This window comes from Empidonax traillii, unplaced genomic scaffold (genome assembly GCF_003031625.1).
Source record: "Empidonax traillii isolate 1590-97213 ecotype Southwest subspecies unplaced genomic scaffold, ASM303162v1 scaffold1121:size178084, whole genome shotgun sequence".
NCBI classification, from domain to species: Eukaryota; Metazoa; Chordata; class Aves; order Passeriformes; family Tyrannidae; genus Empidonax; species Empidonax traillii.
In genome coordinates, this window is record NW_020956314.1 from 356 (window position 1) to 27595 (window position 27240).

General features: G+C 40.0%; 1 long non-coding RNA gene across 6 annotated transcripts; it reads right to left on the reverse strand.

The window, feature by feature from the left end:
* Nucleotides 1-490: 490 nt before the first annotated feature.
* On the reverse strand, nt 491-3361 carry LOC114068744. Of its 6 annotated transcripts, none has more exons than XR_003573661.1 (3): nt 3346-3361; nt 1853-2008; nt 491-521 (listed from the first exon to the last, which is right to left on the reverse strand). It is a non-coding gene; the product is annotated as an uncharacterized LOC114068744 (long non-coding RNA). The 6 variants fall into 6 exon arrangements; XR_003573660.1 differs by lacking the exon at nt 3346-3361 and adding an exon at nt 3034-3188; XR_003573662.1 differs by lacking the exon at nt 3346-3361 and adding an exon at nt 2792-2806.
* Between the last annotated feature and the right edge of the window lie 23879 nt (nt 3362-27240).

Below are 27240 nucleotides of genomic sequence, written 5' to 3' on the forward strand. Positions count from 1 at the left end.
TCGATGTACCAGCAAGCATAAGCCAGTGTCGTAGACAACTGTAATACCAAAACCACTTTCTTGTGAACTGTATATGCTGTAGAAGGTTTTTTTCTGTAAATGTAGCAAAGCAACTGTAGCTTATTTTTTGATATCTGCAATCAAATCTCCATAAAGAGACAACCATTTTTGACTTACTAGTTGTCAAAAGCAGCTTAAAGTCAAGGAATTCAACTCCATACCATGACACATTTGCAGCTTTAAACTTTACAAGGAAAGACAAGCAGAGAAACTGTCTCCAGTTGTTTCAAGAGCACTAAGCAAGCTTACGTAAGAAACAATATTCTCCATCTCTTTAATGGTTTGAAGAAAACATATTCGTTGGAGGAAGTTCTCAGTTAAGGTTCAAAGACACCGAGTATTTAAAACAGAACTACTCTACCTTTAAGTGCAGTTTCTGCAGACGGTTCAAACGCTGCTTCCTTAACTTCCTGGCCAAGTTTTCCACGCCTTACACCTGTTCTTACTCTGGTGGCATAACACTGTTGGATTCGGAAATGGCATAAGAAGGATGTTATGAAATAAAATACAAGATGTTCTCATCAACTTATTTGCTACACTTGAAATTGTTACATGTGCTTTCCTCCTAAACATATGAAGCAACTGTGTTCAGGGAAAACAAGTGAACATTAAAGTTTAGAAACCTTTGTGAAAAACATTCACACACTCTGTAATTATAGAACCAATGCAGTGAATTCCAGAACCTGAAGTTCTCAGACTGCATTTCTTCTGCTCTTGTCCCACCATACTAAACACTGCCACATGCTTTTATATTAAAAGTAAAAACATAATCTTTACTTTTTTATTTTGTAAAAAAATATTTTGCTTCCTATGTTAAAATACTATTCGTGTAAATGCTTTAATGTAAAAAAATTTTCTAGCACAGTATTTATACTTTACAGACACTAAATTTGGAAAAGCAGCCTGAATTCTTTGCTTTCAACTCTAACCTTAATTTAGAGAATAAATCTTGAATGAGGGCCTATAAACTCAAGATTTTAAAGGCTGACAAGCACCAAATAACTATAGTATGCTACTCAATGTCTTAGTTAGTTGCAAAAGCAACACAGAATAAACTCAAAGTTCAAAAACAACTTTTGAAGTTTTCTTACCATTTTCTCCAGGAAATTTTAAATTAAACTTGCACCTGAGTAGCCAAGGACTCACTCAAAGCTAGGAGTTTAACACTAAAACTGGAGATCTAAATTACCACCAGCCATTAGAGCTCTGCAGTTCAGGACCTTTACCAGAGCCCCTCAGTTTTGCTGTGTTTAGCTGCCAACAAAATCCTGCCCACCACTTGAAAACTCACAAGAAACAAAAAACCACATCACAGCTACAAACTGAGAACTCTTAAGAGGAAAGGACAAAGTGTAAAGTCTGCCACTGGCTCTTTCACCATGGTGATGACAGAGGAGCAACATCCCCTTACCACTGTGACTTGCCTGGCTAGAAAGCATGTCTGCAATATCTTTTCTCAATGAAGAATAAACAGTGTCTCAGTGTAATGACAAGTTTTTAAAGTTACTGGTTAGATCTATGATTGTCCTGCCATAGCTCAGAAATCGCTCTAACCTGGGCTACAGCTCTAAACACTTGTTGGGACTAAAATAATTGCAAAGAAAGTTTTTACTTTAAGGTTATATTTAAGACTGTAACTTGGAAACTGGGAAACCTGAGCAGGGACCTCAAACAAGCAGAAGGCTTCTGATCATCCAAAGTAGGTACCTCATGCAAAGTGATTCTTTTGGCAACATGCTCAAGCCTTTAAAATACCCACAGCTGGGGCCGTCAGAAAGAGGACTTATATTACCTGGTTAGGCTGCCACAGCCTGTAGGCTTTTATACTGGAGTTCCTCAAGGCTGGGGAAGCCTGAGTGAGAGCAGGGCGGATAGTCTGGCATGGCAGTGCCCTCAGGCACACCAGCCTTGCAGCCAGCATGGTTGCTCAGGTAATTACGATACGTTCCTACAAATACACAAGAAAATGCATTTTACTATTTTGTTACAAGGTTTTCAGACAAGGCACACTTACTACTTATTCTCAACCACAGTAAGAGTAGCAAAGAAAATAAAAAGTAAAACAATCTCCAAACGAAAAGAAAAAGCCTACAGTAAAACCAGTATTATTACTATATAAGTACTGTAATAAGAGGTAAAACCTTCTTAAATGCAGTTTAACTATTTTACTCGTATTTTTCTCCCACTTCCAGAGCCTTCTCTCTCACAGCTTACTCAAAAACAGAGAAGATACCATTTTTCATGTTATAAATTAAATCAATACTCTTTATGTACTTCTGTTTGAGTCACCTTCACTTTGAGACATAACACTGCATGAATACTCTGCTGTCCAAATAAGCGCATAAAGATTCCCCCAATTTACTTAAACTCCAACCAAATCTAAACCCAAAGGATTAAACATCGCAACATGTGGTAGAAAAAAGCTTGAGGAGAAATTTTACACCATCCTTTACAGAATCAGTTGGTTTTGTGGGCACAACATTCAGTCAAGGTCACAGCCCCAGCACGCAGGTTCAGGTCATTCTGTGTAGTCCTGTCCAGAAAACACGGACGCCACTCTTGGCCAGACCGACAGACGCAGCCCTTGTGTTCTGCAGGCAGTACGAAAACTGCCCCCCCTCACTGCCACCAGCGGTGCACGATATACAAAAAAACCCCGCACACTTTAATTATGAACACACACAATCTCAGGGCACCCCAACTACCAGCACCTTCTTTTCAAAGGTCAAACCTTACGTGCGCAGCGTCCAGTATGAGCTAAACACGAGCGAGAACAAGCACACACAGCACCGGACAGCTCACATTAACCACAGAGATGTGAGAGTGAGAAATTAATCCCGCTGCTAGAAAGCTACTTTGCTCCGAGGCGCAGCTGTGAAATCCTGCTTCCAATAAGGGTAAGCACTTTACGAGGCGCATTCTGGCCTGTCCCACCGCACCCACACTGGGACGGCACGGCCTGTGGGAACTCACAGCGCCAACTCCGGGATCTCGGCCTTTTTTTTTTCCCCTGGAAATTGATACTTGGAGCAAGACAACTTCAACCGCTTTACAAGAGAGCTCTTTTTGGCAAGAGAGCTAAAACCAGAACAGAACCCCACGGGCATTCCCGCCTATTTAACTGGCCGTAACCGGCACTAACGTAACGCAGCGCTGCGCAGTCACCGCCGCGCCTCAAACCGCTCCTGGGCCCGACGGCCGCGCCCGCCTCAGCCTGGGGCTGGGCGGGCCGCAGACCCTCGCTCGTTTTTGGCCCTGCCCTGCCCGTCCCGGCCCATCCTGTACCTTCCCCGCCGCCTCCGCCGCGCCTGTCCCGCTCCGGCCCCAGTCCTTCGGCGGCGGAACTGACGCCAGCCAGCCCGCCCCGCGCGCTCCCCTCCCTTCTCCGATTGGCTCACCCCCCCCACGTGACTGCGGAGCCCGCAGGCGCCATTGGCTGGAGGGGGCCGGGAGAGGCGAGGCGCGGCGGCCATCTTTGAGGCGGGCGGGGAAGGTTCTGGAAAGGCGCGGGCGGGGCCGGCGCTGCCGGCGGGGGGGGGGGCGACCAGGCCAGCAGGGGGCGCGCGATCGCCCCGGCCGGGTGTGAGGGGAGGGCGTGGGGTTGTGAGAAAATATTAACGCGGTACGGGCGTGTGTGTGGATGGATGTTACACGAATGTGATATTGGATGCCAGCCCGGCCACCTCACGGCCTCCCGTGTCACCTCTGCCGCCGGCTGCCCGTGAATTTAAGTCTTGCCCTTCTCAGTGTGTCACACGGTTAAGAACCTTTGCACTCCCTTCCCTGACGGCTCAGCAGTCCAGCATGAACAAGGAGATAAACCTTCACCTTTGTTAATCTCTTTGGAGTTACACCTCTCTTGCATGTGGATTATATTACATGTGCTCACATGCCAGATAAGCATAAAGTACAATATCGCGTACATAAATTACAGATGCTGCCAGCCCTAATCCCAGCCTTGCAAGGGCACTCCACAGCCCTTCCAGGGCCTAAACATTCCCCTTTTGGGCTAAACTATTTCTCTTCTGGCAGCTTCCTTCCAGCATCACTCCAGTTGGAACTTTGGGGAGATTTTCCACATGTAACCCTAATGCTAAGCTAAGCCCTAGCAGCACTTCCCCTAACTACCAATTGCTCAGGGAAATTTTCTCTCTGAAGCTCTTGCAGTCCTTTGGCAGCTCAACTCCAACTTGACATCTGGCTTTTACTCTCCACCAGCACTAACCCTAAACCAGGACTTGTGATATGGTTCAGTCCAGACCCTTACTATTACCAGAATTCTTTTGGCAGCCTTATTTTTCCTTTGCCAGCCCCATCCCAGCTGCATATCAGCGTTTCTTGTTCTCTCAGAGCTAGTGCTGATCCTAACCCTAGTATGCGCTATGAGCCCGGCACTACTGAGACACTCGGTATTCTTCAGAGAACTCTTTTTTGGCAAATTGTGTCTGTTTTGGGAGCCCCTTTTCAGCCCCACTGCAGCTACTGCTCTGCAGTTTCTTTCAGTCTTAACACTACATATGGGCATGGTTCTTCACAGCCAAGTAAAACACATTGTGAGAGTCTTGAGCGGGATCAAAGACAAAATATATATTAAGAAAAGAAGTGTTAAATATAGAATTAAGTCCAGAAATAGAAAGAGTTACAGACATGCTTTTGAGAATTGTGAGATTAGCCTCTCCGTATCTCGGAGACCCCTTGTTTAAATTATAAGAAAGGAAATACAGTGAAATGCTAGTTTGCAGAATGGAAGTCAGATAAGAGAGAGCACACGTGGGAGAGGTCTGAAAGTGCCCCAGCACATATAATCTTGAAGAAGAGTTTCAAGCAGAAGAATGCATGACAGAAGGGTGGAAATTCCATTAAAGGGGGCCAAGTCTAATGGGATTCGAGGTCTGATTCTTACTTACTCTGACATTTGCTTGCTTTCTGTTGGAGTAAATGAGTATCCAGATCTTTCTCCTGCAATGTAAGGAAAAATGTCAGTTTCAGGCCACAAATATGTTGTTTATTTAGAGACTTGTAGTGCTTATTTCAGAGTTTGTAACACTCTCTAATTGTTAGGTACTAAAGGATTCATTAGAATAATTAATACTTAAATTTATAATTCAGTTATTAATAGTAATAATTTATGCAAGGAATCAAACATCTCTTTTGCTACAGCGTATAATCATGTAAAGAACTCTCCTGAGACTTTCAAATAAGATACTCAATCCAGCTTTTTCCCAAACTGTTTCTTAAATAGATAGTTTTGTCAGAAGCAACCAAAATCTACACAGGGCCCACTCTGCAGCAAACTCAGATGTTGAAGCTTTCTCACAGAAACTTTCCTGCTAGCAGATAATTCCTTTTCTACTAGATGGCCAACACTGGAAATGCTCCAGCTAGCAAAATCCATGTATGAGCAGGTAAACAGTGGCCTCTTATGTCCCAAAGAATTTTTCAGTTGAAAGCAGTGAGTTGGATCCTCTCTGCTGGTGCCACTGTACCTGACTTTCTCTCGGGCAGAAGGTGGCAGCTTCAGTCCCTGTGCCACCTGGGTTCTGCTGCAGAGCTGCAAAGCAGCTGGCTGTGCTTTTGCAGAAGTTGGAGCTCATTCTGATAAAAGCAGGGATAACAGCATGACAGAGGCTTGTTGGTGAGGCAGCAGCCAAATGCAGACGTAAATATTGGCTTTTTAACTCCAGTGTGCTGTTCCTTCACAGGATTGTCTTCAAGTGCACTGTGCATCCACCACCTGGATCTGGGTCCAGTGCTTTTTAGCATTGTTGTTAATGACCTGGATGATGGGGCAGAGCGTGCCCTCAGGTTTGCAGAGGATACAAAGCTCAGAGGGGTGGATGCTACACCAGATGGTTGTGCTGCCATCCAGAGGGACATAGATTGGCATGAGATTTGGGCAAACAGGAATGTCATGCAATTCAGCAAAAGTGCAAAGCCCTGCACCTGGGGAGGAACCGCCCCATCCACCAGCACAGTTTGGGGCTGTCCAGCTGGAGAGCAGAAAGATATGGATATACTGGAAAGAGTCCAGCAAAGGGCCACAGAGGTGATTAAGTAAAACGACAGGCTAAGAGAGGTGGGACTGCTCTATCTGAAGTAGAGAGGGCTTAGAGGACCTTCTCAATGTGTATAAATACCTCATGGCAGGGAGTAAAGGAGAAGGAGCCAGACTCTTCCCAGTGACAGGTAATGGACATTTTGTTTAAGCATAAGAATTTTTTAGGGATTTTTTTTTTCTTTTTTTTACTATAAGAGTGATTGATCAGTGGAATAGGTTGCTCAGAGCACTTTGGAGTCTTCATCTCTAGAGATTTTCAAAATGTGACTGGACATAGTCCTAAGCAACCTGCTTGTGCAGGAGGGTTGCCCTAAATGATCTCCAGAGGCCCCTGTGAACCACAGCTGTTCTATGAGTTTATGAAATTTTAATATAATGATGATTCCTGAAGCACTTATTTTTTTTAGGACTGATATGCACCAACTAGATGTTTGGAAAACAGTAAACATTATCTCCAGATAATATGTAAAAAAAAAGTTATTATCAAAGAAACAAAAATACAAAAAACACCCCACAGAAACATTGTTTTTTGAAAATCAGTAAACGCTTCTTCAGTAATCAAAAGTATAAACAGGAAAAGTTCTGACGTAAAAATTTCTTACATTTTTTTTTCCCAATAGGCCTCGTTTTCAACAACATGTTTTTGTGTTTGTTGGGAATCTTACGTGTCTCTAGGCAGGATCAAGTACTGTTTGATATTAAAGGGTTAGTGTCTAACTAGAAATTCTGCAAGATCTGAAAATACCATTGTGAAGGGACTTGAGTATCCTGAAGGAATGTATAAAGTTGGCATGGCAGGCAGTGGGGCAGGCTCCAAGCCCTGCCTCTCTGCGAGACAGGAGCCAGGTGAGGAGTAGTCCTTCACCTGCTTCCCAGCCCTGCTAGTTCCCAGCAGTGGAACTTCCCCTAATTGGCTGATGCCAGGGCTTAAGGGATGGTGCTCTCCAGCTGCCATGCCCCAGGGGAAAGCTAATCTGACTGCCTGACTCCCAAAAAGACTACTCCAAACTCTACTCCTCAAGTCTTGTATGAGAAACATCACGTATATTTTCAAAAAATAAAGTCAGCCTGTTCTGAGAGATAAATGGTTTCTGAAGGGATTTTGTTGCCTTGCCATGAAAGCGAGGATCATGAGTAATGCAGTCATCTTTCAGGAGACACCACATGATGTACTTTCAACTCTACACTCTGCCTTGCCAACCATCTGAAATGGGACAGCAAAAAACCTCTTACATAGAGCTCTCTGCAATCCTGGAAAGCCACAGGAGCCACAAGCGCATTATTGTGTTAATAAATAGGGTCAGTGTCAATCTGAAAGCTTAAGCTTTTAACTTGGCAGCTCTGACACCCTCCTGCAAGAAAAAAACCATCTCAGTTGTTCACGTGGCCTTGTTCTTCAGCAGGAAATAAATAAATCTGTGGTTAGCACCATTTCTCCTTAGGTAAGCTTTGCCATTGAAGTTTTTCAAATTAGAGCTGAAGAAAAATATTTTGAAGGTTTTCTGGCTGTGCTGACTCCTGCACTCCACATATCTCTCCCAGCAGATTACAGGGGACTTTTGGAGTTAATCTGTTCCTGCTATTCATGTGACAAATGCATATTCATTAAGCATCATGTTCTTACTTTAGATTAGATATCATTAAACACTGCAGTGTAGAGGGAATTTGGGGAGAGAGTGCTGATGTCTTTCTCAAACCCTGGCAAGAAAAAAATTCCATTAAACAGAGTATTACTTTACCATGGAAGAATAAAAAGTGTTTGGCTATAACTCTTTCTATGCAGGAGTTTGTGCAGCAAGAACAGGCTGGGATGTGCCAAGAGCAAAGCAGTGTCCATATTTTCTACAGGTGTGGGAATTTTGGGGGTCTTGGTTTATTCAGCCAGATCTCAAAACATTTCAAATAGAGAGCTGCTTCATTTCAGTGGTACTGAACTGTGCTGACTCTGAGGTCAGTGTCTTCCCCTCTTGGTGCCTTGCTAGTTTTAAAAGGCATTGCACTGAAACTTGTACTGCCCCTTGTATATTTTGAGGACTTGCATATATATTTAATGAAGCAAAAGTATCTTCAGTCTGGAATTGGAGGAAAATTTTGTGTGTGTTTGTGAAGAAATTCCCTACGCATTGTAATAACAAGCATATAGGAATAACAAGCTATAAGGAATTTAACATGTTTTATCTCTCTTGCTAAAGTAAAATGAATCTATCATGGCAGGCACTTCTAGTGTAAAATAATGTCTTCTGGGCTATTTAAGGGATGGCTGGATTTTTTTTTGTGTGTGTACAAAATGGTGTTTTGAGTAAAGCAAAAATAGCCAATAGTTACCATGGATATATTAAAAAATAATTTATATATACAATTGTTTAAAAAATCATTTAAGAATAAAAAACAAACAATATACCTGTTTGCAGCCTCTGAAACAGCCTAAAAAATAAACCAATACACTTAAAGGAACAAAAATAGGAACTATTTTAAATGTGTATTTTCATACTGCTGGAGGTGTTCTGCCTGTTGTCAGTATTTTTCATGACAAGCAGTGCTCTGAGTACACGTACAAGTTTGCTCTGAAAGTATTTTGCAAACTTTAAACTTACTATGAAAAAAGGCTTTCAGGTAGAATTTATGGGAACATGCATATCACAGAGTAGCTTTATGAGAGAAACAGGTTGTGTTGGGGTTTTCTTTAGTCAATACAATGTTTTCCTTTTTGGGCATACTAGGGAGAGTAGAATCATATCAAACTATGTTGATCAATAAGCTGATGCTCTTCAAAGCACTAAAGGCAAAAAAAGTCTGAACGGCCAGTTCTACTGAAAAATTCCTGTGTCCAGTTTTTTGATCATTCATATTTAGGCCCTATTTTTAGAAATAACTTTGTTTTCCTATTTTCTGAGAAGATACATTTCCCAGATCATATTAACCTTTTTGAAGATCGTATTAACGTTTTGATTCCCTATGGCCATATCAATAATCCCAATGAATTTGCGTCTCTAATCTGCATCTACTTCCTTAAGGAAGAGGCTACCTTTGCCTTATTAGCCATACCCCCATTGTTTGACCTAGCACTGCCATTTCCTTTTACTTACACTGGGTCTTTTCATGGCCTTTCCCCACCAAGTGCCCACCAGGCTTTTCTCACCACTTGCAATCCTTCTGGCATCGACAGTTTGTGGCTATTTAAAAAAATGGTTTTTGCCCTGTCAAATGTTAATGCTAAACTTTATCAGCTACTAAAATAAACTTCCAAAATCATAAGCTCAATATCAAGACTTACCTTTTCCATTAATTGTATATTTTTGCATCTCATTTGGAAAATGGGGGCTAGAGCATTCATTTCTATTCTCAGATTTAAACAAGGTTAAAATACATGCAAGTATATAAACTTGAATGTGAAATTCCCAGTTCAGTAAACTGTTCAAGCTTGTGAGTAACTGTGATACTACTTGGAATAGCACTATAATGTAGTTAACCTGGACTATATGCTCAAAACTTGTTTCTTTAGTTACTTGGGAGAAGTGCTTTGGCTACTCAAGTGCTCAGAGATAAATGAAATTGAGTGCTATGGTGAACAAGGACCTGACATTGTGTGGTTATAAATGAATACAGAAGATGGAACATTTTGTTCACTCAAGATTCTATTTGAATAAATTGTACATAAAAAGGATATTTCTTTTTCTTGATCCCTGTTTTAGTCTATAGCATGAATTATTTATTTATATCAGATGATAAAAAAAGCTAAAATAGTTTAAAAATATTTTTCAATGGAAGGGTGAAATCTACATTTACAGCATAAGACCTCTTAACCTCCAAGAAATTGCTATTCATTTTGTTCCAATACAACAAATACTAATTTTCCTAAATGTTTGTGAACTCTATGCTGCAGCAAAAAAATGACCCAGGGCTTTTTCTGAAATTGCTGTTTGTGCTTTCTAATTACTTTTAACACACAGAGCACTGTTCTTCTGCAACTTCTTGGGAAAAAAAAAACCTATTTGAAATTCAGTAAGCTTTTATTTAAAGTGATTGGTTTCCACCTGGATGGAGTGAAATTTTCTTCTTGGATAGTTTATTAGTACATTAAAAGATGCAAATTAATTCATAATTCTTTCAGCTCATTCTCTTGGGAACAATTATACAAGGAAATTATTAATGTACAAGAAAACAACAGTTAAAAATCTCAAAGGGCAACAGAGGTGTGGAATATATGAAAACATTTAGACCTAGCTAATAGCAGAACTTGTTATAACAATAACAGTTCATAAACCAATTTTAATTTTTCTTTATTTGTAAACTGATAGCAGCCACATGGTGTAGACAAACAATCAAAGACTCTGGCAAAGGAAGTTTGCAGTCAAAGGCCCTGTTTTCAATGAAGTGCTGCAGAAACACAATGTGAGAGTTGAACACAATACCAGGGCCTCTAAGGATCACAGCCAAACTTAAGGCTTCCATCAGTTCCCCACTGTCCACGTCTCTGATGTATCCCATCCCATGATGATTGCATACAAGACAATAATTTCAATGTAAGCCTTACTCTGGTAAATAAGCCCAATATTTCTCATCTGGATAACGAAAACCTCTAAGGATCTAGTTAATATTTGATGAAAAAAGAGCAAACAGATTTGCTTTTTAGGCTTCTTTGATCCACCTATTTTTTCTCCTCTTAGTTGAGGTGTTGAACAACTCAGTTACCTTCCATTTTTCTTTACATAATTTATCAAGCCTGCTTTTAATATTACAGATCTGATGAAAATTTCCAATCTTTTTACAGTCAGAGTCATGACACAGGCTATCACCAGGATACCTGTAATGACTCCTGGCTGTCTGCTTCCAGCACTCCCTGACATACGGCTATCAATGAAAAGACTGAGAGGGGAACACATGCTCTCAAAATATTGTAAAACAAGCACCACCACTGGGAGAAGTTTGCCCATCACACATGGGCATTATCCTGTCCTGAAGAACTTGGCCTTTTATAATCTTAAGCACAGCCACATAAATATAATATTCATAGATCAAACCTCTGCTGCCAATACCCACTACTTCCTTGAGGCCTCTACACTGGAAGTCTGACCATAGCTTGATATATTAAGGCAGAGAAATAGGGGCGTCACATGAACTAGATTAGATTATGGTAATACAGGAATATAATAAGTTGTATTAGCTTTTTGCTACAGACTCTAAGGAGTAGGGTTTACAAATGAAAAAAAGTTACAGTTGAAAGAATAAGATGTTCTACAAAAATTTCTCTCAGATTTCAGAATAGCATAAGAACTGAAATAATAAAAATCTAAATAACATGGGTTGACAAAAAATAAATCCTCAAGAAGAAGAGTGGACACAGTAGAAATGTTGTATATACAAATCAGTCAGAAATCCAGCTTCTAAATAGAGCAATATTTACTGTATTTTCTAGTGACGCTGGGCCACTTCCAAAACATCCTCTCAAAAAACTTCCCAAATTCCAAAGGAGAGACTTTGTTTTGATGATGCATATAAAGGAAAAGGTAAAATTTTACATGTTAAAAAATGGTACTGTTGAAAATACTGGTTGAATTCCTGTTCTGTCCTTTTGCAGTTGCCTGACTGGATGAATGTATTTCCTTTTGCTGAGCTAAAATAGGCAGTTTGCTTCCAGAGGAACAATTCTATCTCACAGTTTAGTTAAGACTACTGAGAGAAATCAAGGATTATTACCTATCTGATGCCATCATTCTGTATATTTAGAAGAACATACAGACTTAATGGAAAAATAATTATTGAACACCACCATGCAACTCGAATTCCACTAGCTTCTTTTGGTTATTTTGTTCTCTGCTGGTTTCTGCTAGAGACCAAAGTTCCCATTAACTGGGAGAGAAAGACATGTCAAGGAATCAGAAGAACATTTCTGAGTGAGAATACTGACAAGGGACTGTTAAACAGTTTTTGAATGCAAAGTTAACTACATGAAAATGCAAGAACAAATTTGGGTTTTTTTCTTTCTGAGCTCAGAAGAAAAAAAAATATTTTTAATGTCATGTTTATTTTTGCCCTTAAAAAACCCCAAGAAACCCCCAAAACCCCACAAACAAACAAACAGAAAACAAACCAAACAAACAAACACAAACAAACAAACAAAAAACCACAACCAAAACCAGAAGATAACAAAGCCACGATATAGAAAACTCCAGATAAGAGGTCTATGATATGCTGGGGGCAATAAGAGGGTGAGATAGAGCAGGATTTTTATAAGCAAATTTTTCATTCTGTAAGACTTTGCTTCAGGCTGTGAAATGGGAAACAAGCTGATGGCATCATTTTGATTCTGAAGGATCATGTACCTATATAAGAAAGCTGTGATCTAACTTAAGGTGAGATGGCATTCCTGTAACTTTAAGGACAAAATGGACAAAGATATTCCGTGTCACCATTGAAGTGATTTCTTATAAGGCTAGCACCAAGGTTCTACGGCTGAGATCCCTCAGCTGGTGCCTCTGTGATAAGCTTTTTTGGCAGCAAACCAACGATGTCAGCCTAGCATAAATGTAAGTGCTGGATCCATTTTTTCCCTTTGAAGTGCACAATCTTAAAGGATCAGGGTAAAGCCCTGGAGAAAACAATATTCAAGTTAAATATCTTCATTGTTCTCAAAAAATTACTTTAGTAGCTATTCTAATTAATCATGGTCATTCCTTATCTATCCAGACAGCAGACAGAGAAAAGAAGTGTCACATAAGGACAGTCTTTCAGGAGTTTTTCCCCTTTAGACACAAGCACAGAGGCTTGAGCTAACATACAAACTCAGCAGGCTGCAGGTAAAAATGGTGAGAGCTCCTCTAAATACAAGGCTCTGAGTTTGGTTATGGTATTTCTAAGATTTCGCCCTTAGCATTGTAGCTTTTCAGAAAAAAGCTGCTGATTGCTACCAAAGCAAAATCTGTAATATAAATGTGAAAAACTATGAGACACTGAAAGAAATCACTCTGGGAATGCAGCGATGCCTCATTGATCCAGCAAATTCACTTAGGCCATTGAAGTGTTACCGTCCCTGTTATCAAAGTGTTGCTCATCTACCAGAGGTGGCCAAGTGAGACATACCTCAGGTGCTTCAGTTTCCTCCCCAGTAGCCAGAAAGCAAATGAACTGGAATTTTGAATCTCAGTCTTTTCTTTGAAATGGATATTGTTTCAACTGTGATCACAATGAGTGGTGAGAAAGTGGCATAAAAACACCTTGGTTTAGTTTTAAAGATAGTTATGGGGAGTCTTACTTATTGCTAAATGATGGAGAACAGTTATAATCTGTTATAGTTAATTTACTGCTACATAAGTAAAAATGTGCTAAGAGCAGCACACTTGTTAAATTAAAGCTCACTTAATGATTACACAGCACTTGGGAATAACATCCAGCTAAAGTGTAAGCAGTAATGGATGTTTTCTATAGAATCATTCATTTTAGGAAAATAAGATGATAACCAAAGCCCTTTACATTTTTGCTGATGATAAAAAGATACGAAATACCAGAAAGTAGACCAGAAGGGATTTCCTCTTTTAGTGAATATTGCAGTATTTACTACAGCTGATACAACTACCATGAAGTGGTTACTGGCTCTGATTCTCCACCCTATTACAGCAGGTTGAGCTGAAGGCAGTGCTATTATCTTGCTGTATCACTCTTACAACAGATTGGAAAAAAGTCAGATAAAATACTGATCTGGATATTAATCAAGCCTCTTCATAATTTTTTGCCTGTCACCACAGTATCTGAACATGTGGTGATGTTATTCCTATTCAATAGGAATAACAAAATCCCAAGACTCAGAGAAAAGCTAGTATTTTCCACTTTATGGAAGTGAGGATTTTTTTAAATGATGCTTCCTTTTTGTCATTGGTTGTTGGAAAAGCCTGCACATCCAAGCTCCAAAATGAAAACACTTAAAATGGATCTTGACTCACTGTGCACATCCATATCTCTGGTACTGATGGTGATGCTACAGCATCAGATCATTGTTTTTCTTTTTACACACATGCTGTAATTATGTACTTTCAGCCAAGAAGGTTACAAATGAGTTAGCTCATTTTTTAATGGTGCTTAAGTAATTGGTAGTACATGGGATCTTAATGGAGACCACATAGAATACGCTCTTTGTCTCATAAAAAATTTAAAGCACATCTTTTTGTGGCTTGTAGTGTGATCACTAAGAAGGCTGGAATTAGTGAAATTACTAGGTGATTAAGAAAAAGGTATTCTGGTCTTTTCTACTCGTTAATAAAGGAAGACTCTCTGTATATAGAGCAAGATTGTTTGTTTTCCTGGAGACACCATAGGTAAGGACTCTGAAAAGTACTCAGCACTGATCAAAATGAGAGCAACCAAAAGTTGAAAAAACATTGTCTTTCGAAGAGAAAAACCTGTCATCCATGATTAATCATAACTACTGAAAATATGCAGGTTTTTTTAAAACAAGAGTCCTTAATGGTGTCTGCTTATACAGGACCCATTTGAATCTCTGTGTGCAAAATGCCTTTAATTGCAGAGTTTTCTCCTCAAGCATTGTAGGTATATTCTGGCTGTATTTGTTATATTCTGAAATTCTCTCAACTCAATATAGACTTCTGCATATAAGATGAGGCCCAGTGAAGACAGCTCCGTATTCTCCTGTCCTGAGTCCTTTGACTTTTTACTTATGCATTACTTGAACAGGACAAAGCTTTTCTGATGATATAACAGGGGCTACGTTTATTGGGTTTACAATGGAAAGTAAGTCTCAGCAGTAACTGTGGAGCAAATACAACCTCCACATAATAATGGTGCTATGTAATTTATTAATCTAAAATATTCCGACTTACTACAGATACCTGTAAAATCATATTGGTAAATGCACAGGCACTGAAGGGCATATTATATAGAAAAGCAGAAGAAGCTGCTGCCCATGAAGACTTGACATAACTAGATAATTTCCAAGTGCTTAATAGTATTTATTCATAAAAGGCAGGCTCTGCTCTTCAATTCAGATCTTACAAATAATTTAGCAAGCACCCAGGAAAGTTGAGATATCCTAGTTAAGGAAAAAGAAAAAAAGCAAACATGCAAAGAATTGAGAGAAATAGTGTCCATATTTTTGAGCATGAAGTAAATGCTAACATGCAACTTTTGCATAGGCTATCTATAGCTTCTGTATCTGTTTTCCTAAAACTCTTGATCTACCCTTGTGCAAATCAGCACAATAGACTGGTGAAAGTCAAAAGCACATTTGAGTAACCATCTTACACAAGTTTACTGAATTTTAGCCTGAAAAGAACTTGTGCACAACACAGACCCTAAAGTCTCAAATGATTTCTCCTTCAACTATGAAAGTTCTGATCAAGGTGAAATCTCTGGATTTTCCTTTAGGAAGACACCCATTCTGTAAAAGGCAGATAACTACATCCAGGTTGAACTGAGTCCGTGGCTGAAATCATAACTGTGAAAAACATATGGGTCATTTCCAGTCTGCATGTCTCTAGTCTGCACAGAGAATGCCAAAACTATGCTACCACCAGAGCACCTCTGCCTTCAACTCATTCCCTCTCTTTCCCTATTCTCCAGTGCTCAAGGAACCTTATAAGTACTTGATGATGTACCTTCAGGACCTCATGGTGTAATATGGAGTAATTCTGCAGAAGACTATTGAATTTTATTTGGGCAACAACAAGGAACCCAAAGGAACTAGAAGCTGCTAAACATCAAGGACAACTGGTTATGTCTTCTCTCTTTGGCTGCCTCTGTCTCACTGTCTGCCACAGAAAGAAATGGGGATTTAGTGATAGCTTCTATTACCATGAAGAGAAATATTTGATTGTAAAAATAAACCCAATGAAATATTCAGTAATAAAATGGTCAAGTCACTAAATAATGCATCCAGCTGGCTCTTGTGCTTGACCTTTGCAAAATTCCTTGAAGGTGAAGTGCAAACTATTTTTTTTTTTCTGATGGTGTATTCCTGGGGAAACACTGCTACGAGAACTCTGTATTTCACAATGAAAGCTACTCATTTTTTAGCTTTAATTATGCATGTTCTTCAGTGGGTGGCCTTCTTGCTTCCTAGTAGGTACTGAATCAATATCCTGGCATAGTGCTAATGGGCACTGTGCTACTTGAGGTGCCATCTTTCAGAAGGGAGACTGAAAGCAAAGTCTCACTTCTTTGGGATTTCCCTGGCTCTCATGGCACTTTTTTTTTTTTTTTTTTTTTTTTTTTTTTTTTTTTTTTTTTTTTTTTTTTTTTTTTTTTTTTTTTTTTTAATAATAATAAAGGTGTTAGCATCAGTGCCTTGGCCACAGTCCAAGGTGGATAATTACATTCTGTCTCCCTAAATTTTGCTTTGTGCAGTTTTAATTTAATATGGTGCTCTTCTTTTCTTCTTGCCCTAAGTTGCTTTGTGTCATTGCTGGGCACTATTAAATAACCTCCATATTTCCCCTGAGACAGCTGCATTTAAACTGTAGGTAGGGCAAAGCCCACACATGAATTTTGTGAACTGTTCCCAGAGAAGCAAACACAAGCTCACTTGCAATTATTACATGCCAATATTTACCTGGACAAACTCCAGCTTTTCTGGTCTCCTCCAGTAGTTTACTTTCATTAGGAATTTAAGTACCCAAATTAAAACAGCAGCTGTAGAGAACACGGTCCCTTCTCAAAAGGTCACAAGGCTCATTCTTGGGAGGACTTTTTCAGCAGACAAAGTAGTTTTATCCTCTGCTCAAGAACATAAGCTTCTATAAGCAACCCTTCTCTACAACATGTGGTATTTAGCCATGAGCTGTATAGGAATGTTGAGCAGGATTACTCTGTCTCAGCTGTGTTGCTGCCTTCCCCCTGTCTCACCCTTCTCAGAGGATCAGTTTTTCCTTCCAGGGAAACTGAATGGGGCCATTAGCTCCCTCCTGCTCAGTCTGTGTTCAGCTGATGCACATGGGGCTACCCTTCCAACAGATAAATGCAAACAGGCTGTACATGAGGCTAGAAGTGAAGCTAATGCCAGAAAATTTCTGGATTTAGTTTACAAAGTGACCTTTCTGATGGTCTTATTTGTGCCTAAATTCAACATGCTGAAGTTTAGTCCTATGACTGAGCAGATACAAGAGCAGCACCAAGAGGAGTGGCTACTATCAGATAAAACAAGTAGGTTGGGCTGGTACCATGGGAATCCTGAGTGAGGACAGAGCTGAAAGAGCTCCTCATAAAAGGCAGTGCATACCAACTTCTACCATGAATACAGAGAGCTGGCCCTGCAGCTCCCATGAACACTGACACAAGACCTTGCTTACAGCACAGGAGCTGCAGTCCTTTGCCTTAGTGACCCCAGAGCACCAGGGGCCAAGCAGTGCTGTGCGTTGCTCTGGGCAGCTCCCACCAAGAACATTTTTATAGAATACTTTGTTGACTGAAGAGTCTGTAAGAAAACCTGGCAGTTGCCTGGGAAAGGCTCTGGATTGGAGCTTCCAGGAGCCAGGAGAACCAGTCTGCTTTTAGCATCACAGGGAGAGGGGGAAGTCTAAGTTGTCCTTGTAATGGTTTGAGAGAGGCACTGACAGTGGTCCTGGTGCAGCTGTTTGGGTTTCCCTTCACGACAAGGAGACCAGCTAGAGCTCCATGGCAGATGCTCCATGTGCCATTACCTATGCTGCTCACGAATACTGCATATTGAATGCTTTTAGAATACATATCTAGATGTGAAAGCATCCAGGAGTCACCTACATTGGACACAGTTAATCCAGAGAAGCAAAAGGCACAAATCTAATATGACTTTTCTTTGGCACAAAGCCCTTTGTGGGTAGACAGTGCTGCTCAAGACTGAAGTCAATCAGGTGGGCATCACTGTCCTGAGTTTTTTTAATTGTACATGCTTTCAGGAGCTGGAAGGGCTGGGGGAGGATCATGTTAAAACATAAAACAATAGTGATCTTATAGCACAAATCCTTCTGAGGATGTAAATCAAGGTAGGCAGGTTTTCATCAGCTCAATTGAAAAGTATGCTAAAAGCTAATATTAAAAATATAAAACTTCAGATGCAAGCTATGTAGCCAGAGCCATCCAAGATAGGCTTATGGCTACAGCGTATTAAATATTTTTTTTAAATTAATGTATTTGAAGTCTTGAAAATAAAATCACAGGAGCAAAACTATTGCTATAAGTATTGTTGATATAACTATATTGCTGATAGTATTGTTGCTCTTGCTTCCACCTTTTTTTTTCCTTTTTTAAATACTGCATGTTTTTTTTGTTTAATTTAAAGCTATTCAACCTTTCCTCCTGCTATTCAAAGACATCTTGTATGTAAAAGCAACAATTTGGACCCAAATTCACAACCATCTGCTTATTTATAGCATGATCCAACAATAAAGGGAGTTTTTATTAAGCCCTTAATGGGAGTCACATGACTGTGCAATGAAATCAGTTTTCATTTTCCTGATAAAAGTGAGACTATCTCTTTACTGGTCCCTATTATTATTTTATCATGTTCTGAAACAAGAATATTAAAAGAACCTTCATTTCTTGAGACCCATCCCCTTCACTCAACTGTAGCCATTGCTTTAGTGGGTCTGCAGTGTGTGTCTGGTCCTGGCGTGCCATGAGGTGCCTGAATTAAATGTCTTTATAGATTTGTTTTTATTCATTCATGGTCTGAGAGGGAAGGTAAACTGATAAGTATGTTGCTTTTGAAATTGCTGAGCTATCCTTGGTGTGACCTCAGGAAAAAAAAAATTAAAAAACCCAAACCAAAACCAAAATCCCGCAACAAAACCAAACGGCTAAACAAAAAATTAAGCCAGTCATTGCTGGTAGAAAGTAGAGATTAAATAATTGAAGAAACCAGCCTTGTGTAAGTATCAGCACCAAGAAAAGACTCAAATGGGTTTTAAACTTGCATGAAGTTTCTCATAAACTATGATCCTGAGGACTTTGATTATAATAAAAATCCATTCTCAGTTCTAAGAAGAGTATGTGGGAAGGAGCAAAGTTGTTGACATCCTCCTTCGGGTGGATCACTTTCCTTCTAACGAGGACACGTACCAATTGCAGTGCAGCACAAAAGCAGACTTCTGCGGCTCTCACAGTTCACTTCTGACCATTAAAATACAGTGTGTGGGGGCAGGAAGCTTTTACTTCAGAATGTTTTTTGAAATCTCATTGTTGCACTCCAAACTATCCCAACACACTTTTACAGGCAGAGGTCACTGCACTACAGAGGTGGATATTTTTTCTACCTTAGATACAAAAGATATTTTACTGGTTTTCACTATGTCGTATGGCAAGTGCTCCAAGTTCATAGCACCAAACTCTGATGCATCCCATATTAAAACCACAGACAGAGGTCCTGGAGTTTACTGTTTGAGTTTTATATATACAGTTATACTAAGGGGTAAATTAAGAAAAACTAGGCCATTAACATGCATCATAGTATCTTTTTAATACAGTTACACAGATATTCTCTCCATAAAATTTTTCAAGTTTGTAGGGTTATGAGACTTTGCACTGTGTATCCTACTCACCACTGTGACTTTATTCCTGCTTGGCACACATGAGCAGGGATTTGTCTATGCAAATTACAGGTCTACAAAACCAGTATCTGTATCTGAACTCTCTGGCTACATTCCCATTTCAGCCAAAGAGAGAAATAACCATTTCTAGATTTATCTCCTCCTAAGGTAGAGATTGAACAAGAACAGATGGGTTATGCTGTATCAACAGCTACTTTTATCCCTTGACTATGCCAGACCGTACACCACTAGCTCTGAGAGACACATCCAACCCTCAGTCTCTGGCTGAGTTCTGCATCACTTAAAAAATGGTGGCACCCAGCTAAATACAGCTTTTCTTTAGCACTCTATAAAACTAATGGGTATGAAGGCAAATAAGGTAGTATCTCAGTACGAGTGAGAAGGAAACCAGACAAGCCTATATAAAATGTGACACATGCTCCAGAAAAGAGATACACCACACATCATTCAGGTGGTCTGCACATCAGTAAGTACAAAGAGACCATGTGTATAGACTGATTTGAGTGAAATCCTGATTTCACTGAAATCAAATGCAAACATGAATCCTGAACAGGATCCAGACTTCAGCCTTTTTCTGAAGAACTGGCACATTTCCAATACAACTACCGCACAGGAAAGAACTCACTGACTCTGGGGTGCACTTTCAAGGAGTGTTAAGAAGCTTGAGCCCACCTCAATGATCTTACTGATTGTGATGTCCAGCCCCCAGAATATAACAGGGATCACAGACTGAGGCAAATGAAAGCCTCAGTCTGGGGCTCTCAGAAGGATGATGAGTTTAAATCCTTCAGTGAGAAAAGAACTGCAAGCAGCTCTCCTTTCCATCTCTGTACGCATGGAGAGAAAGCAAATCATTATTTTTGCACTGCCTCCCCAGGAAAGCAGTAGATGCTTTTTTATTCAGATGATGTTGTTCGAGCCTGTCCACAGTGTTCCTGCTCTGGACGCAGATCGGTGGCTGCTTATAAACATTTGGACAATTTTGTTGAATCTAACAATAGCCAACAGTGGTGGGCAACACAAAAGAAAAGTCAGGTTGTTTGATTTTAGCCAGCCAGCTAATTCTGACCTCCACAACAGTCAGAGGAAAGAATTTTTTAAGCACTGTGTGTGAATACAAACGTCAAAGATACCTGATCTGTTTTCAAAATGTAGCCTGACACACAAAAGTGTGTGTGACCTTTAACTCCATAAAATACCTGTCAGCCAGCTGAGCTAGGGAAGAATCTACATGCAGTGCCTGTGATATGTTGATTCTCTTTTCAAGCAATCCAGGGTTTGTATCTTTCAGTCCAAACATTAGAAAATGAATTGACTACAACCACAGCACTCATGTAAAAGCAACATATCTGATATGAGTGATACAGATAACAACACCTTTCATCAAAAGATCCCAGAGGTACTATGCATCTTATTCACAATAGTTCCAGTCCTGTAACAAATTCTTGTTTAAATTTATATACAAGCTGCTCCACTGAAATCTAATCATATGCGTAAGCCCTCTCAGAATCAAGGACTGGCACTGCACAAGAATTATGTTTGTCTCTACTGATAACAAAACTCTCTGTAGAGCAAAATACAAAAAGAAACCCTGTTAACTGCCTGAATTCCTTGAGGAATTCTGGATGTCAGACCCATGTTTTGTCCATACCACAAGGACCATCATCCTACTCTGCCTGAAAATACCCCAAGTATTTAATGACAGAAGATACACAGGATTTTCTGCATCTGAGAAGCTGAATATTCTTCTGGGAAGGTCTGAGCTTTTAAACGAACTTTCTTAATGGGGTGACGACTTCTATAGCAAAGCCAGAAAAAGGTCCCACAGTACAAATGAAGCATTAGAGTGGGAGAAAGACCTCAAGAGACCCCATTTTTATACATCATACCCAGCACCCCAGAGAGAGAAAACTATGTGAAATACCAAAATAAAATTAAGTAACTCCTCCTTTCCTCAGACTATTTTAATAACCTGCTGGGTTTCAATGTCTGTGCAGGTGAATCCAGAAGCAAAAGAAATCCTTTTATTTTATTAAAGAAGAACAACTATTTTGTAAAAATGCAAAAAATGAAAAAGCTTTCAATCTTATTCTTACACAGATTGTCAGAAAGCACTGGTTGCCAAGTCACGATCCCATCAAAAGTATGTATCTAAAACATGCCAGAAATGTGAGAGCAGTCTAAATCTGAAGGCATAGCCTGTCTCATCACACAATTGAGATGTAGAGCTGAATTTTACCAGTCTAAAATTTTGGTTTTGGTCAACATCTGCTATCAGCAGAAGAGGAGAAATTCTGAGAGTTAATTTTAAATGTTGATGCTCTTTATACTCAGATCTTGCAATTGCCACATGGAGTCAGACCAATGGTCCATCCTGCTCTCTCCTAGCCATGGTCTCTCAGCAGTGTAACTCCAACATAAATACTGCAGAATGATGAAAAGCAAATTTCAGATCTAATTGTCTCTGAAGTTTAGGGAAGTTCCAAACCTATGTTTGGACTCAGATATGACCCTATGCCAACATCACACTAAAGCAAAACATAGCCTGGGATTGGTATGTTGATTGCTTTGAGAAATTACCAACATGCAGGTGTTTGCAATTTCTCTTGCAACAGCCACCTTTATTGAGCTTCTAAAAAAAAAAATCACACTTTAAGTATACAAAAAAAAAATAAATACATGATGAAAACATTACCAATGTGCATTCATTTCCCCTTTCCATGTGACCTCTTACAGCACTTTGCAAGCAGCATAAAAATATTCTTATGATTATTGTAACACACTATAGTGAAGTAGCATAAATCCCACACAGTGAACTTGAGATACAGTGTGCCCTTCTGTTCCACTCACATGAAACCAGGGGTGTTCTTACCCACCTTGTAATTCAGTTCAGATGATGCCTCTCAAATACACACTCCCTCCCCAGAAGGCAGTTTATGAGCGTTTTCAGATAACTGCTTATTTTGAGCTGTTAATGACAATAACGTTGTCTGCCAAGTGTACGAAAGCTTCTGCCCTCTGTACAAGTGAAATTCAGCAAATCAAATCTAGGAGAAAGGATCTAACCTCTAATGGTCTTCTGAGGAAATTTTTTACTGTCATTTCTGAACCAGTAAAAGAGCCCGGGCTGTGCTATTTGGCAGTTTAACATCAGAGGAAGTGCAAAGTAAAGAAATCTTCGCAAAACAAGTAAGTTCAAACACATACCACTGCCAAATCCTCTTCACTTGGAATAAGTCTTAGGTAGCAAATCTAACCTCTACTTCAGTCTGCATACAATACAAAAAACAACTCAACTTGTTGATGTGGAAATCTTGAAACATCGTGAAATGAAAAATTGTATCAATATTTTACTGAAAGTCTAGACCCACTTTTAAGTCACGTAGAGATATTTTTAAAATAATGGGGAATTTAGGTGGCAAAAGAATAAATGGATGATAATTTAATCTCCCCACCTGTCTAGTTGTATTTCAAAAAATTATACTGTCCTCTTTTGCACTGATGGTTTTATAATGCTGTGTTTCCACAAACTGAAAAGTCTCCTGTGTCCTTCGGAGAGAGGAAGACTTGCTCTTCACCCACCCAGTGATTTGGACACAATCAGCAAACACTCAAACCTGTTTGTGCAGCACTGACATACTGCTACCTTCTCCATGCAGATACACATGCAAAAAGCACATGGGACAGAGCTGCGACTCAGCTCAGTCCCAGTCTGGCAAACAGGAGATGCCAGAGCTGATCCCACCCCTCTGGTTTGTTCAGAGAGTCCCCTCAGAAGTCAGGAATCTGGCATCTGAAGGCCATGCTGGCTCTCGACTCCTCCCTCCAAGCCTGATACCTGCCCTACATGTTGTGCTGTATGTTCCAATTATTGAGGAAAGCCATCTGCTGATAGGTCCCAAGCATGCTAGCACAATGCAGAGCAAAGGAACCTCTATTCTCCCAGCACCTCTACTCTGGATTATCATATTCCTTCCCCTTCATCTTCCTAGATAAGGTGGGAGAAGTCAAAAGCTGGCAGCACCCTACCAGAGAGACCCCAGCGTTCATGGAGGCAGTAATGAACAGGTCTATAAGGCCCATGGAAGCAGAAGCAGATCCTTCCGCCTCCTTCCTTGAGGTTGGGAAGGTCCCTGCCTCCCTCTGCTCTACCCTTGAAAACATTTACCCCAGTTCACTTTGCCCAGCAGAGCCTGGGCTCTCAGTGTTCTGTTGTGGCACTTCCCAAGCAACCATGAATGCCTTCAGGAGCCTGAGGGTACCAGAGGATCAGGCCTGTCACATTTTGTTCTTCCATACTGCAAAGTCTTTTAAATTATTCTGTGCTAAATAATCCACACCCCGTCTGATGCTGCACTTTCAGACTTGAATCTTGATTCCTTCCATCCAATTGACAAGATGAAGGGTTTTTTTTCTTAAATGCTTTTAACAAAACCTACATGGAACATGCTCTCTTGTGTCAGTGATCTGGAAAATTTGCTTTGTCTTTCTTTGAGATAACATGCATATTTCAGATTTCCCTTAAGCTTTCATAATTATTTCTGATCTGGATTGTTTTCCTTTGTCAGCCCAGCTGACACCAACCAGATGAGAGAAACAATTTGAGAGTGGCTTTTGTCTAGGAGATAGCAGAGAAGAAAACCAGCAATAAAATTCTGGTAATTTCTCATTTCATTGTAAAGACATATTGCGGGTATTTGCATATTTTGTCTGGGAAGCAAACAGAGCTATAATCAGATGACATGGCAAGAAAGGTTTGAAATGCTTTTCAAGATTTAAGGTGTAAGTGCTTATTAAGCAACAAAAATTTTTGAAGCACCAAGAATGCTCAAAGGAAACCATCATTTTAGGTACCTTGCTCAGTAACCTGAGCAATTCTCAGAAATACCATAGAAACTGGGATACTGAAGATAAGTTTATGTAAGTGTGTGTACACTACAGTGAATATTACATGGCCCGTTAGTTTAGCTCATAATCCCAGTAGATAAAACTCTAGCTCCTGTAGAGCTCAAAAGTTGAGAATTGGTTTCAGATTTTCACTCAGCCCCATCTCTGCATCCATCAGCTGTCCTCAGAATGGAAGGGAAGCTGGGGGAAGAACTGGCAACACACAGCTTGTAATGGCTGAGTCATAACACTAAACGCCTTTAACTCAAACTAACAGGGTCATTTAGGAAGGATGACTTGCTGTGCAGCCGCCAAAGAGGAGAGGAAATTCTGGGTACTTAACATTTTAGAATAAAACTCAGAGGTACCCTTCGGCTGCATTTAGTGTCTGAACAAACTCCAGGGCACAAACTCCACTGCCAATTTAATACAGACTTCTATTTGCAGAGACTCATTAACGTTGTGCGCAACTGCTTAAAAAAAGGTTAAAGTCTTGGCACAAAACAGCAATAGCAACTATGGATTCAAATCTAGAAACTCTTCAGCACTGACCATGAGACTCACCAGCTGGGGAAACACTGAAGCACTGAGCAGAGTTTTAAGCAGGCACCAAAGCACACACAGAGGGGCTGCAGGCACGGGCAGATCAACATCCTGTCCTTGCCGTCAACACAGTGTCCTTGAAGTGCCAGCTGATGAAGTCTGCAGGGGCAAAACTGATGTCATCCCAGCTAACTGCTCTCCAGCAAACCAAATTTGCTTATGTGCTTCCCTTAACTGCATGCTTTAGTTCTTTATAAAAAACCCAGAACTTTAAAAATGAGATACCATCATTCTATACTAGAATAGGCTTATACTAGGCCTTACACTAGAACACTGTGGATTTCCTCTCTTGTAATTCCTTTGGATGTGAGGTTAATTTTGACTGATTTTCCCTTTGTAGATACTTGGTCTCATTAAAAAAAAAAAAAAAAGAAAAAGTAAATTAAAAAAATTACATATATATTTTAAATAGATGTATTTTAAAGTAAAAAATGTGTTCTGCTCATTCATGAAAGCAATGATTTTAGAAATAGGTTGGAAGAAACTCAGGAAAAACCTCCACTTCAATAGAAAATTATCCAGAAATAAAGAAAGAACAAAAATGTGAACCTGGAGAGGAACAGACATTGTACGGTTTTGATCAGGTGCTGGGTTTGATGGCCCAGGCTCACCTACATCTTCTTGCTTCAGACCTATAGTGTGTATTAGAAACCTCCAAGTTATTTTGCTGGGATTAGGAGCAGACATTATTTTATAAGAAGTTAATGATACACTTTTGAAGGCGTTATTTGGTATGAAATGCTTTTCATCTCTCAAAGATCTCAAGGCACTTTACCATTTAAATGTAGTGATACAGATGACTCACAGTCTTACTGCTCAGCTGTAGCCAGCTGAGAAATGGACAGCAAGAAACATTTAACAGTTCCCCTTTAATCCTACATAAATCTTTAGAAAAAGGAATTGAAATATACCTCTCTCCATTGAAATGGTAAGGGAAATGTAGGTGGAAAGAATACATCACACTTTCTTATGGTATGATGACATTCATCTGCTCTGAGTGGCATTCTGCATACAGCATATACAGCAAGCAGTCGGTTGTGCTACAGCCTGAAATCACTGCCTGTCCTGAAATGATTCCTGCAGGACGAAGACTGGTTTGTAATTAACACAACTTAGCATGCTTGAAATCCTTAATTATCTAAGGGGCATGGAAGGAACACTAGGGGCCTCAGTCCTTTACCCGAAGGGCAGATGAGATGGTACGAGAGTTGCGTGCCCTCTATCTGCTTCCTGGCACTCCCATTGCAAAGCCACTACTGAAACAGCTCCTTAACAGGAGTCATGAAAGTTCAGACATGGAGAACCTTGATTGCTGAAGGGCTCTCAGAGAAGCAGAACTATGTTCTCAAGGTAGTATACAGCTTAGTACTTCATCTGATGCCTGGAGGTACCTAAAGGTGTCACTAACAAAATTCACCAGGTACATTAATTCCTTTTATATTTACTGCCCCCACCCCCCAAAACCTCCTAACTGGAAACAGTGGCAGGCAGTGAGTTGAACCTGCAGTATTTATTGTGCTAGAACTGAAGAATAATGATGATGCAAAGGATCTTCAAAGATCACCAGGTTTATGTTCTGCCCCCAGAGAGGCTCAACTACACTTTATAGTATTTTTGGTGAAAAATAATCTAAACTGTTCTTAAAGCCTTTCAGTCCCAGTGAGCCCACCTACCCAGAGAAGTCTATCTCAGTATCTTCACTGTCAGAAAGCATTTCCAGCTCTCAAATCCAAATCTTGTTGTCCTATCTGCTGCAAAAATGAGGATGCATGCATTAAGTGCATCCAGTTTGAACTAATGCTTTCTTTAGAAGACTGGAAGCAATAGGTGTTGTCTGGCATTGCATTTATGAAGAGGGGCAAGAAAAGACATTATAGGGAAAAGAAAGGCAGGCAGCTGAAGCGTCAGGCAAAAAGAGAAGTTAATCATGAGTGGTATTTTGTAGAGTAAATGAATGTAGATTTGATGAGGTGCATAAGTAACATCCTGCAGGGTCAGCAGGGAAACCCTAATTAGGCAGGATGGCCTTCCTCATTATTAATTAGAGTTATATGCTTGATTGAATAGGCACAATTCTTCCTATTACTGCAGGATGCCAACGGG